This window comes from Sus scrofa, chromosome 7, assembly GCF_000003025.6.
Source record: "Sus scrofa isolate TJ Tabasco breed Duroc chromosome 7, Sscrofa11.1, whole genome shotgun sequence".
Lineage (NCBI taxonomy): Eukaryota > Metazoa > Chordata > Mammalia > Artiodactyla > Suidae > Sus > Sus scrofa.
In genome coordinates this window covers 22,159,424-22,171,689 of record NC_010449.5, presented here as the reverse complement: position 1 = coordinate 22,171,689, position 12,266 = coordinate 22,159,424, and positions in this window count along the sequence as shown.

Here is a 12,266-nt window from a genome sequence, read left to right as displayed (position 1 = left end):
AAATAGAGGTGATAACCACATAGGTAGGCGTCAAGTAATTATTTTGTGTGATTAGCTGGGTCTGGAAAGCATGGGAGAAAGGTGGTGTGGTTACCATGTTGGTGCATGAGAGGAAGAAACGGATGGACCCCTGGGAGGTCAGGTGCTGTGGGGTGTGAGACACCGGGAGTGAGGGTGGCCAGGTGCAGGGCTCTGCAGGCAGCCAGAGCCTGATGGGAAGGAGGGGCCGGGAAAGCGGAGAGGTGGGAGATTGAGCATCCTGGTAGCACCACACTGCTGTTGTTTGTTCCTCTCCACTAGTGTGGCTGTGACTTGACTTCTCTGTGCCCAAGTGGAAAGACATGAAGGCAGGCCGGTGAGTACAGCAAGCCTTCTCTAGGTCTCTTGGTGCTCCTCTGGTCATCACATGAAATCCTTTTGAGGGGCAAGTCGAGAGTGGGATGTGGTGGGGCTTGGAAATGGAAGGAAAGAGCCAGGCTGGTGTGAATCAAAATGGGAAGTCCCAGGATGTGGGGGTACAGAGGAAGCGAGGCAGTTTCGTATTTGCCTCTTTGCCCTGGGTGGGCCCAAAGCGGGGAGGCCAACATGATGAAACAGCTTCCCAGCCGAAGTGTCCACGCCTGCGGACGCAGACAGGGATCGCAGTGCCCCACTGGCCCAGGTCCCAAAGTCCCACCAGAGACATTTTAGAGTCTTGGTTGCAGGTTGGCCCGGCTTAGGGGAGAGGGAGAGCAGGGTACATCGGGTTCCAGGTCCAGGTCTGGGAGGGCTGGGCCCACAGTGCAGGATGAACTACGAACCAAGGCAGGGTAAATGCCTGCATTTCGGGAATAAATGTTCCATAACTAGTACTAACAGGAACTTAAACAGCACTTACTAAATGCCTGGGACTGTTCTAATCACTTAACAGGTATTAACTCATTTAATCGTCAAAAATGACCTATACGATTATTACCAACTCCATGTTTTTTTGTTTTGTTTGTTTTTTAAATAACCATACCCAGAGTTCCCGTCGTGGTGCGGCGGAAACGAATCCAACTAAGAACCACGAGGTTGTGGGTTTGATCCCTGGCCTCGCTCAGTGGGATAAGGATCCAGCGTTGCCGAGAACTGTGGTGTAGGTTGCAGACGCGGCTAGGATCCCGGGTTGCTGTGGCTGTGGTGTAGGCCGGCAGCTGTAGCTCTCATTGGTCTCCTAGCCTGGGAATTTCCATACGCCCCAGGTGTGCATGCTGCCCCCCCAAAGGCAAAAAACAAACAGTTTTGTGTTATGTATCCACATCCATCTACTCCTCTCTTGTTATCTTGAAGCAAACCCCAGATATACTCTTTTACCAGGAAATATTCCAGGATGTATTTCTAACAAATACTTTTTTGGGTTTTTTGTTTTTGTTTTTGTTTTTTTTGTCTTTTTAGGGCCGCACCCATGAGCATATGGAGGTTCCCAGGCTATGGGTGGAATTGGAGCTATAGCCACTGGCCTACACCACAACCACAGCAACACTGGATCATTAACCCACTGATTGAAGCCAGCAATCAAACCTGCATCCTCATGGATGCTAGTCAGATTCGTTTCTGCTGAGCCATGACAGGAACTCACTATTTCTAATAAATACTTTTTAAAACATAAGAATTAATACTTTTATCACATAAAAGCTTAATAGTTATTTCTTTTATCATTATGTATCCAGTAAGTGCATGCATTCCAATTTTTGTTTTAAAATTTAATTCTTATTTTATATTGGAGTATAGTTCATTTACAATGTTGTGTTAGTTTCTGATGTACAGCAAAGCAAATCAGTTATACATGTACATATATCAATTCTTCTTCAGATTCTTTTCCCAGAATTCTTTATCACAGAATATCAAATGGAGTTCTCTGGTCCTTGAGTCGTGTGTGTATGTTAATCCCAAACTCCAATTTAACCCTCTCCACCATCTCCCCTTTGGTAACCATAAGTTGGTTTTCTATGTTTGGGAGTCTATTTTGCAAATAAGTTCATTTGAATACTCTTTTACATTCCACATAAAAGTGAAATGATAATGATATTTGTCTTTCTCTGTACAACATACTTCACTTAGTATGATAATCTCTAGGTCTATCCATGTTGCTGCAAATGGCATTATTTCCTTATTTTTTATGGCTTGAGTAATATTCCCTTGTATACGTGTACCACATCTTCTTTCCATTTCTCTGTTGATAAACGTTTAGGTTGTTTCCATGTCTTGGCTATTGTAAATAGTGCTGCATTGAACATTGGGGTGCATGGTATCTTTTTGAATCGGTTGTCTCCAGATATATGCCCAGGAGTGGGACTGCTGGATCATGTGGTAATTCTATTTTTAGGTTTTTGAAGAACCTCTGTAATGTCTTCCACAGTGGCTGTACAAATTTACATTCCCACCAACAATGCACAAGGGATCCCTTTTCTCCACATCCTCTCCAGATTTATTCTTTGCAGACTTTTTTGATGATAGCCATTCTGGCTTGTGTAAGGTGGTACCTCATAATAGTTTTGATTTGCATTTCTCTAATAATTTGTGATGCTGAACATCTTTTCATGTTGTTGTTGTTTTTTGTTTTGTTTTGTTTTGGTTTTTTTTGGCCATCTGTATGTCTTCTTTGGAGAATTGTCTGTTTAGTTCCTCTGCCCATTTTTTGATGGGGTTTTTGGTTTTTTTTGGTATTGAGCTGCAGGAGGTGTTTTATATTTTGGAGATTAATTCCTTGTCACTTTCTTCATTTGAAAATATTTTTTCCCATTCTGTGGGTTGTCTTTTCATTTCATATAGGGTTTCCTTTGCTGTAGAAAAATTTAAGTTTAATTAGATTACATTTGTTTATTTTTGTTTTCATTGTCATTACTCAAGGAGAAGATAATTGCTGTGGTTTATGCAGAGAGTATTCAGCCTAGGTTTTCCTTGAAGAGTTTTATAGTATCCGGTCTTTTTTTTTTTTTTTTTTTTTCTTCAAGTAAACCTTTTCTTTTATTTCAAGGGCTTTGTTGTTGTTGATTTTTTTTATTATAGTTGACTTATAATGTTCTATCCATTTCTGCTGTACAGCAAAGTGACCCAGATATATATATATATATATATATATATATATATATATATACACACATATATATATATACATACATACATACATATATATATTCTTTTTCTCACATTATCCTCCATCACAAGTGATTAGATATAGTTCCCTCTGCTATACAGCAGGATGTCATTGCTTATCCACTCCAAATGCAATAGTTTACATCCACTAACACCAAACTTCCAGTCCATCCCACTCTCTCCCCCTCCATCCCACTCCCTCTTGGCAACCACAAGTCTGTTCTCCAAGTCCATGAGTTTCTTTTCTGTGGAAAAGTTCATTTGTGCCATATATTAGATTCCAGATATAAGTGATATCATATGGTATTTGTTTGTCTCTTTCTGACTTACTTCACTTAGTACGAGAGTCTGTATTTCCATCCATGTTGCTGCAAATGGCATTATTTTGTTCTTTTTTAGGGCTGAGTAGTATTCCATTGTGTATATATACATCTTCTTCATCCATTCATCTGTCAGTGGACATTTAGGTTGTTTCCATATCTTGGCTATTGTAAATAGTGCTGCAATGAACATATGGGTGTATGTGTCTTTTTCAAGGAAAGTTTTGTCTGGATATATGCCCAAGAGTGGGACTGCTGGGTCATATGGTAGTTCTATATTTAGTTTTCTGAGGTACCTCCATACTGTTCTCCATAATGGTTGTACCAATTTATATTCCCACCAGTAGTGCAGGAGGGTTCCCTTTTCTCCACACCCTCTCCAGCATTTGTTATTTGTGGACTTATTAATGATGGCCATTTTGACTGGTGTGAGGTGGTATCTCATAGTAGTTTTGATTTGCATTTCTCTAATAATCAGGGATGTTGAGCATTTTTTCATGTGCTTATTGGCCATCTGTATATCTTCTTTGGAGAAATGTCTTTTCAGATCTTTTGCCCATTTTTCAATTGGGTTGTTGTTTTTTTGATGTTGAGTTGTATAAGTTGTTGGTGTATTTTAGAGATTAAGCCCTTGTCAGTTGCATCATTTCAAATTATTTTCTTGGAGTTCCCATTGTGGCGCAGTGGTTAACGAATCCAACTAGGAACCATGAGGTTGTGGGTTCGATCCCTGCCCTTTCTCAGTGGGTTAACGATCCGGCGTTGCGGTGAGCTGTGGTGTAGGTTGCAGACGTGGCTCGGATCCCACGTTGCTGTGGCTCTGGCATAGGCTGGTGGCTACAGCTCCTATTAGACCCCTTGCCTGGGAACCTCCATATGCCGTGGCAGCAGCCCAAGAAATGGCAAAAAAGAAAAAAAAAATTATTTTCTCCCATTCTGTAGGTTCTTTTTTTTTTTTTTTTTTTTTTTTTTTTACAGTTTCCTTTGCTATGCAAAAGCTTGTCAGTTTGATTAGGTCCCATTGGTTTATTTTTGCTTTTATTTCTGTTACCTTGGGAGACTGACCTACGAAAACATTTGTACTGTTGATGCCAGAGAAGTCAGAGAATGTTTTGCCTATGTTCTCTTCTAGGAGTTTGATGGTGTCTTGTTTTATGTTTAAGTCTTTAAGCCACTTTGAGTTTCTTTTTGTGCATGGTGTGAGGGTGTGTTCCAGTTTCATTGATTTATATAGGCAGCTGTCCAGTTTTCCCAGCATCACTTGCTGAAAAGACTGTCTTTTTCCCACTTTATATTCTTGCCTACTTTGTCAAAGATTAACTATAGGTGTCTGGGTTTATTCCTGGGTTCTCTATTCTGTTCCATTGGTCTGTATATATATTTTGGTACCAGTATCACACTGTCTTGATTACCGTGGTTTTGTGATATTGCCTGAAGTCTGGGAGAGTTATGCCTCCTGTTTGCTTTTTGTTCCTCAGGATTGCTTTGGCAATTCTGAGTTCCATATAAATTTTTGGATTGTTTGTTCTAGTTCTGTGAAAAATGTCATGGGTAATTTGATAGGAATTTCATTGAATCTGTAGATTGCTTTGGGTAGTATGGCCATTTTTATGATATTAATTCTTCCAATCCAGGAGCATGGAATATCTTTCCATTTCTTTGAATCCTCTTTAATTTCCTTTATAAAAGTTTTATAGTTCTCAGCATATGTCTTTCTTCTCCTTGGTCAGGTTTTATTCCTACATATTTAATTTTGGGGGGGGTGATTTTTAAAAGTATTTTTATATTCCTTTTCTAATATTTCATTGTTAATATATAGAAATGTAACTGATTTCTAAATGTTAATCTTGTATCCCGCTACTTTGCTGAATTCATTGATCAGTTGGAGTAGTTTTTGTGTGGAGTCCTTAGGGTTTTCTATATATAGTATCATGCTGACTGCATGAAGTGACAATTTTACCTCTTCTGTTCCAACTTGGATGTTATTTCTTTTGTTTGTCTGTGGCTAGGACTTCCAATACTACGTTGAATAAAAGTGGTGAGAGTGGGCATCCTAATCTTGTTCCAGATTTTAGCAGAAAGACTTTCAGCTTTTCTCTGCTGAGTATTATATTGGCTGTGGGTTTGTCATAAATGGCTTTTATTATGTTAAGGTATGTTCCCTCTATACCCACCTTGGTAAGAGTTTTTTGTCATGAATGGATGTTGGATTTTGTCAAATGATTTTTCTGCATCTATTGAGATGATCATATGTTTTTGACTTTTCTTTTGTTAGTGCAGTGTATGACATTGATTGATTTGCATATGTTGAACGATCCTTTTGAACCTGGGATGAATCCCACTTGGTTGTGGTGCATGATCTTTTTTATATGTTGTTGGATTTGGTTAGCTAAAATTTTTTTAAGAATTTTTGTGTCTATATTTATCAAAGATATTGGCTTGTAATTTTCTTTTTTGGTAGTACCTTTGCCTGGTTTTGGTATTAGGGTGATGGTGACTTCATAGAATGTCTTTGGGAGTGTTCCTTCTTCTTCAACCTTTTGGAAAAGTTTACGAAGGATGGGTATAAGTTATTTATATGTTTGATAAATTTTCCTGTGAAGCCATCTGGTCCTGGAATTTGTTTGTAGGGAGTGTTTTTATTACATATTCAATTTCATTTCTAGTAATCAGTCTGTTCAATTGAGCTATTTCCTCTTGATTCAGTTTTGGTGAACTGTATGTCTTTAGAGAGTTGTCCATTTTTTCTAGGTTTTCAAGTTTGTTGGCATATAATTGTTCATAGTATTCTCAATTTTTTTTCACTTCTGCAGATTTGTTGAGATTTCTCCTTTTTCATTTATTTTATTTGAGTTCTTTCTCTCCTCTTCTTGGTGAGTCTGTCCAGAGGTTTGTCAATTTTGATTACCCTTTCAAAGAACCAGCTCTTGGTTTTATTGATTTTTCTATTGTTTTTTTGAATCTCTATTTTATTGATTTCCTCTCTAATCTTAATGATTTCTTTCCTTCTGACTTTATGTTTTATTCTTCTTTTTCTAATTCTTTTAGGTGGTAGGTTAAGTTGTTGATTTGAGATTTTTCTTCTTTTTTGAGGAAGGCCTGTATTGCTCTGAACTTCCTTCTAAGAACTGCTTTTGTGGCATCCCATAGATTTTGAGTGCTTGTGTTTTCATTGTCATTTGTCTAGAAGTATTTTTTAATTACCCTTTTGATTTCATCATTGACCCTTTTTTTTTTTTTTTTTTTAGTAGTAGCATGTTGCTTAGTCACCACATAGTTTTCTCTCATTTCTTTTCCTGTGGCTGATTTCTAGTTTCATGCCATTGTGGTCAGAGAAGATACTTGAAATACTTTCTATATGCTTAAATTTTTTGAGGTTAATTTTGTGCCCCAGTATGTGGTCAATCCTCGATAATCTTCCATGTGCATTTGAAAGAATATATATTCTGATTTTTTTTTGATGTAATGTCCTTAAAGTATCAATGAAGTCTAATGTTTCTATTGTGTCATTTAGGATCTCTGTTGCCTTACTGATTTTCTGTCTAGAGGACCTGTCCATTGATGAGTGGGGTGTTAAAGTGTCTTACTATTATTGTATTCCTACCAATTTCTCCTCTTATGTCTGTTAGAATTTGTTTTAAGTAGTTGGGTCCTCCTATATTAGGGCATGTATATTGATGAATGTAGTATCATCTTCTTGAATTGATCCTTTTATCATTAATAGCAAAAAGAAGGAGGGGTGGTGGCAGTGGTGGTGGGAGGGGTTATTTAATGTTGAATACTGGGAACTGAGAAATTTGAGGATATCTTAGAGCCTGCATACCACACTTTTCTCTCATATCAGGAATTCCAATTCTCAAGGACAGTGGGATGATAAAATTAAAATATATCATTTATTCATTTAAAATTTTAATAGATACTAAGGTACCTCCAAATTGGCTGTGCCAATTCATATCACATATACCTTATTCTTGTCAATATTTATCAAACTTTTAAATATCTGCCAATCTGTTAGGTATGTAATGTGCCATTTGTATTTTTAACCTCCAAATACTGATAGAGTTAGGCTTTTTTTTTTTGGCTGCCCTGTAACATATGAAGTTCCTGGACTGGGGATCAGATACAAACCACAGTTGTGACCTATGCCACAGCTGTAGCAATGCCTGATACTTCAACCCATTTTGCCAGGTCAGGGATTGAACCTGAGTCTGGCACTGCAGAACACTGCTGATCCCATTGCACAGTGGGAATGGGAACTCTAAATTATGCATCTTTTAATATGTTTACTGGCCATTTTCTTTTCTTCCTTTGTGAATTCTCTATTCATATCTTTTGGCCTGTTTCCTTTGGGCCTTTTAACTTTTCCTTATTGATGTGTAGAAATTCTTTCTTTCTTTTTTTTTTTTTTTGTCTTTTGTCTTTTGTTTTTTGTCTTTTTAGGGCCGCACTGCGGCATATGGAGATTCCCAGGCTAGGGGTCTAATCGGTGCTGTTGCTGCCAGCCTACACCAGAGCCACAGCAATGCCAGATCCGAGCCACATCTACAACCTACATCACAGCTCACTTAACCCACAGATCGAGGCCAGGGATGAACCAACAACTTCATGGTTCCTAGTCGGATTCATTTCCATTGCGCCACAACGGGAACTCCTAGAAATTCCTTGTAGTCTTTATATTAACCACTTAATATGAATTAACTAATCCATATTCATACATGTGTGCTTATTTATATACCTTCAGAGGTAGCCCAATTTTAAAATATATATATATATATATATATATATATATATACATACATACACACATACATATATTATTTTAAAAAAAAATAGGGCTACCTCTGAAGAAAAGATGCTGAATGGATGTCCTCCTGAGTCCCAGACTCCAGGCAGAGTGAACCTATTATTTAAATTATTTGGACTATCTGGAGAAACAAGAAAAGTTCCAGTGTGGCCATGCCTTCTCCCTCCAGAACAGAAAAGGGCTACACAAATCAAGGTGGAGAAAAATAGCTTCATGTAGAATCAGGAATCCAGCCTGCTAGGAGAGAGTCCTTCACACCAGGCAATCTGCAGACCTCCAGAATTTTCCAGGTCTTGACTCTGAGGCATCTCTGGGAGATTTGGGAGTAACAAAGATCCAACCCCGCTCTCCCCCCAGTAGCAATGACTTCACCAAGATATGTTTATGTCCTCATATGTAAATTTTGGAGGGAGGCAATTTCCAGAGCTTTATTTCAGTCTTTAGGGAAACAAGTTTCTTCTAGCTTATTTCTTCATTTATTTCCTAAGCTGGTGTGGATAGCCCAGGCCAGTTCTGCCCTAGTCTTAGGAAAAATGACCATTTCCCTTGAGCTGTTTCTTCTCAACTGTGGAGTGGTATTGAGGACTATGGTAAGAGTGTGGGCCAGGCTCAGAGAGTCATCTGCTCAAGGTCATATAGTTGGAATTCAGTGACTTCCTGGTGCCAAGACCCATATTTATGCTGCTTTGTTTATATTATTTATGCTACTTTATAACATAGTGTCTCTGCTTTCTGCATAGCAAATGCTGATTTGCTCTTTAGAACTCTCCACAGCAGATGTGATTTGGAGTTGGGCGTGGCTGGGGTGATCTTGTGGGGAGGCTGTGGTGGGAAGCCAGGCAACATCATGGCACTGTGATCTAAGTGATAGTAATGGCAGGAGTTCCCGTCATGGCTCAGTGGTTAACGAATATGACTAGGAACCATGGAGTTGCAAGTTCGATCCCTGGCCTTGCTCAGTGGGTTAAGGATCCAGCGTTGCAGACGCGGCTTGGATCCAGCATTGCTGTGGCTGTGACATAGGCCGGCGGCTACAGCTCCAATTAGACCCCTAGCCTGGGAACCTCCATATGCCTCAGGGGTGGCCCTAGAAAAGACAAAATATAATTTTTAAAAATGATAGTAATGGCAGAGGGGTGGAGTCATACAAGCATATTCAAGACAGATTAGAGGTGGGTGGTAGAAGGAATCACAGATGACTATCCACTTAGGTGGGTACTGAAGTCATTTATTTAATTATGGAACCCTAGAGAAGAAGAGAAGACGACATTTAGAAAGGGGGAGACATTAAGCGCAGCCTTTGATAACTGCCAAGGAGGGGATGGCCAGAAGGCTCTAACAATCAAAATAGAAATGAAACTGAAATGAGTTTATTTTGTAAGTAATTCCTACCCATATTAGCAATCATTATCTGTTCTATTCATTTGTCATTTAAAACCTGCATTCTATTAATACTCCAGTATTTATAAGTATCATCACTTGAAAGTGGGAACCAACCCCCTTTAGTGGTGCATTTCACAAGGAATAACAGATTAAAAGAAATAATGAACATATTTTCTTTGAGCATCTGAGTGTGGAATAAGCAAATATGTTACTGTAACGCATGGCTTACACTTGTACCTCAGCATGTGCATAATTTGACACATTTTGGAAGAATTCAAGCCTATCTGCCATCCAGCCAGGAATGGGACAGTAAATGTTATGGTGTGAAAAGACACAAGGAGCTGTGGGTATGACACTCAGAAATGAGGTGAGATCTGTCTTTGACTAATTCATCAAAACTAGGCTTCAAAACTAAAGAGTCACAAGTTCATATCATTCACTTCTTTCAACTATTTCTCTTTTGGTTATCTATTCTGATGACTTGAATCCTGGACTCATTTAATCTCCTTGGTAGTTTTCAGCATGGGCTGTATGTCAACTTTACTGCTATCCTTTCCTTTCCTTAGATGATTCTATTGTTAGCCTGATTTGTTCTGTATTTCCTTAGTTTTCTTGACTCTTCTGGCTTCTGCTGCCAACTTGCACAGTCACAAGAGAACACACCTTTCATTTCAATATTCAAAGACACTGCTTCAGCTCTGGTTTTCCCTTTACAGAACTATCCTTCAACATCCCTGCATACTCACAGTCATATGTGATTTTACACCAATGCTCAAGTCTTCAGCCTCTGACACCTACATTTTATTTAGATCATCCTTACATCATTGGCTCCATCTTGGGTTTTTTGTTTGTTTGTTTTGTTTGTTTTGCTTTTTAGGGCTGCACCTGTGGCATATAAGCGGTTCACAGGCTAAGGGTCTAATCAGAGCTGTAGCCACTGCCCTACGCCACAGCCACAGCAACACCAGATCCGAGCCACATCTGTGACCTACACCACAGTTCACTGCAATGCTCGATCCTTGACCCACTGAGCGAGGCCAGGGATTGAACCTGTGTCCTCATGGATGCTAGTCAGATTCATTTCTGCTGAGCCATGACAGGAACTCCCTGTCTTGGTTTTCATCTACGGATTCAGTGCCATTCTATAGTTTTTATTTTCCATGATAGTTTATTACAAGATAGTGAATATAATTCCCTCTGCTATACAATAGGTCCTTGCTGGTTATCTACCTTATATATAGTAGTGTGTATCTGCTAATCCTAAACTACTAATATCTCCCTCCCCTTTGGTAACCATAAGTTTGTTTTCTATGTACGTATGTTTCTGTTTTGTAAATAAGTTCATTTGAATCCTATTTTAGATTCTACATGTGAGTGGTATCATATGATAATTGTCTTTCTCTGACTTGCTTCACTTAGTATGATAATCTCTAGGCCCATCCATGTTGCTGCAAATGGCATAATTTCTTTTTTATGGCTATTTCATTGTATATAATGTATATATACCATATTGTATCTTCTGCACAGCTGATGCTGATATGTCTTTAGAACTCTTCACAACAGTTATCTATACACACACCTTTAACCATTTATCTGTTATCTGTTGATGGACATTTAGGTTACATCCATGTCTTGGCTATTGTTAATAGTTAATTGTGTTAATAGTGTTGTAATGAACATTGGGGTGCATATATCTTTTCGAATTATGGTTTTCTCCAGATATATGTCTAGGAATGGGATTGCTGGATCACATAACTCTATTTTTAGTTTTTTTTTTTTTTTTAAGAAACTACATACTCTTCTCCATAGTGGCTGCTCCAATTTACATTCCCACCCACAGTGCCCTTGTCTCCACACACTCTCCAGCATTTATCTGTAGAGCTGTTTTTTTTTTTTAAAGACTTTTTAATGATGGCCATTCTGACTGGTGTGAGGTGATACTTCACTGTAGTTTTGGTTTTCATTTTCTCTAATAATTAGTGATGATGCACATCTTCTCATGTACCTATTGGCCATCTGTATGTCTTCTATCTATTTAGGTCTCCTGCCCATTTTTTGGTTGGGCTGTAGGAGCTGTTTGTATATTTTGATTTTGAGTTGTATAAGCTGTTTGTATATTTTGGAAATTAAGCCCTTGTCAGTCACATCATTTACAAATATATTCTTCCAGTTCAGTTTGTCTTTTGTTTATGGCTTCCTTTGCTGTGCAAAAGCTTATAAATTTGATTAGGTTCCATTTGTTACTTTTGCTTTTGTCTTGGGAGACTGACCTAAGAAAACATTCCTATGGTTTATGTCAGAGAGTGTTTTGCCTATGTTTTAAGACTTTTATGGTGTTAGGTCTTTAAATCTTTAAGCCATTTTAAATTTTGTATGGTGTGTGTTTTAATTTCATTGATTTACACGTGGTTATTCAATTTTCCTAATACTACTTGCTGAACAGACTTTTTTCTCCATTGTACATTCTTGCTTCCTTTGTTGAAGATTAACTGACAATACGTGTAGGTTTATTTCTCGGCTATTCTGTTCTATTGATCCATAATGTCTGTTTTTATGCCAGGATCACACTGTTTTGATTACTGTAGCTTTCTAGTATTGTCTGAAGTTTGGGAGGGTTATGCTTCCAGTTTTGTTTTTTCCTT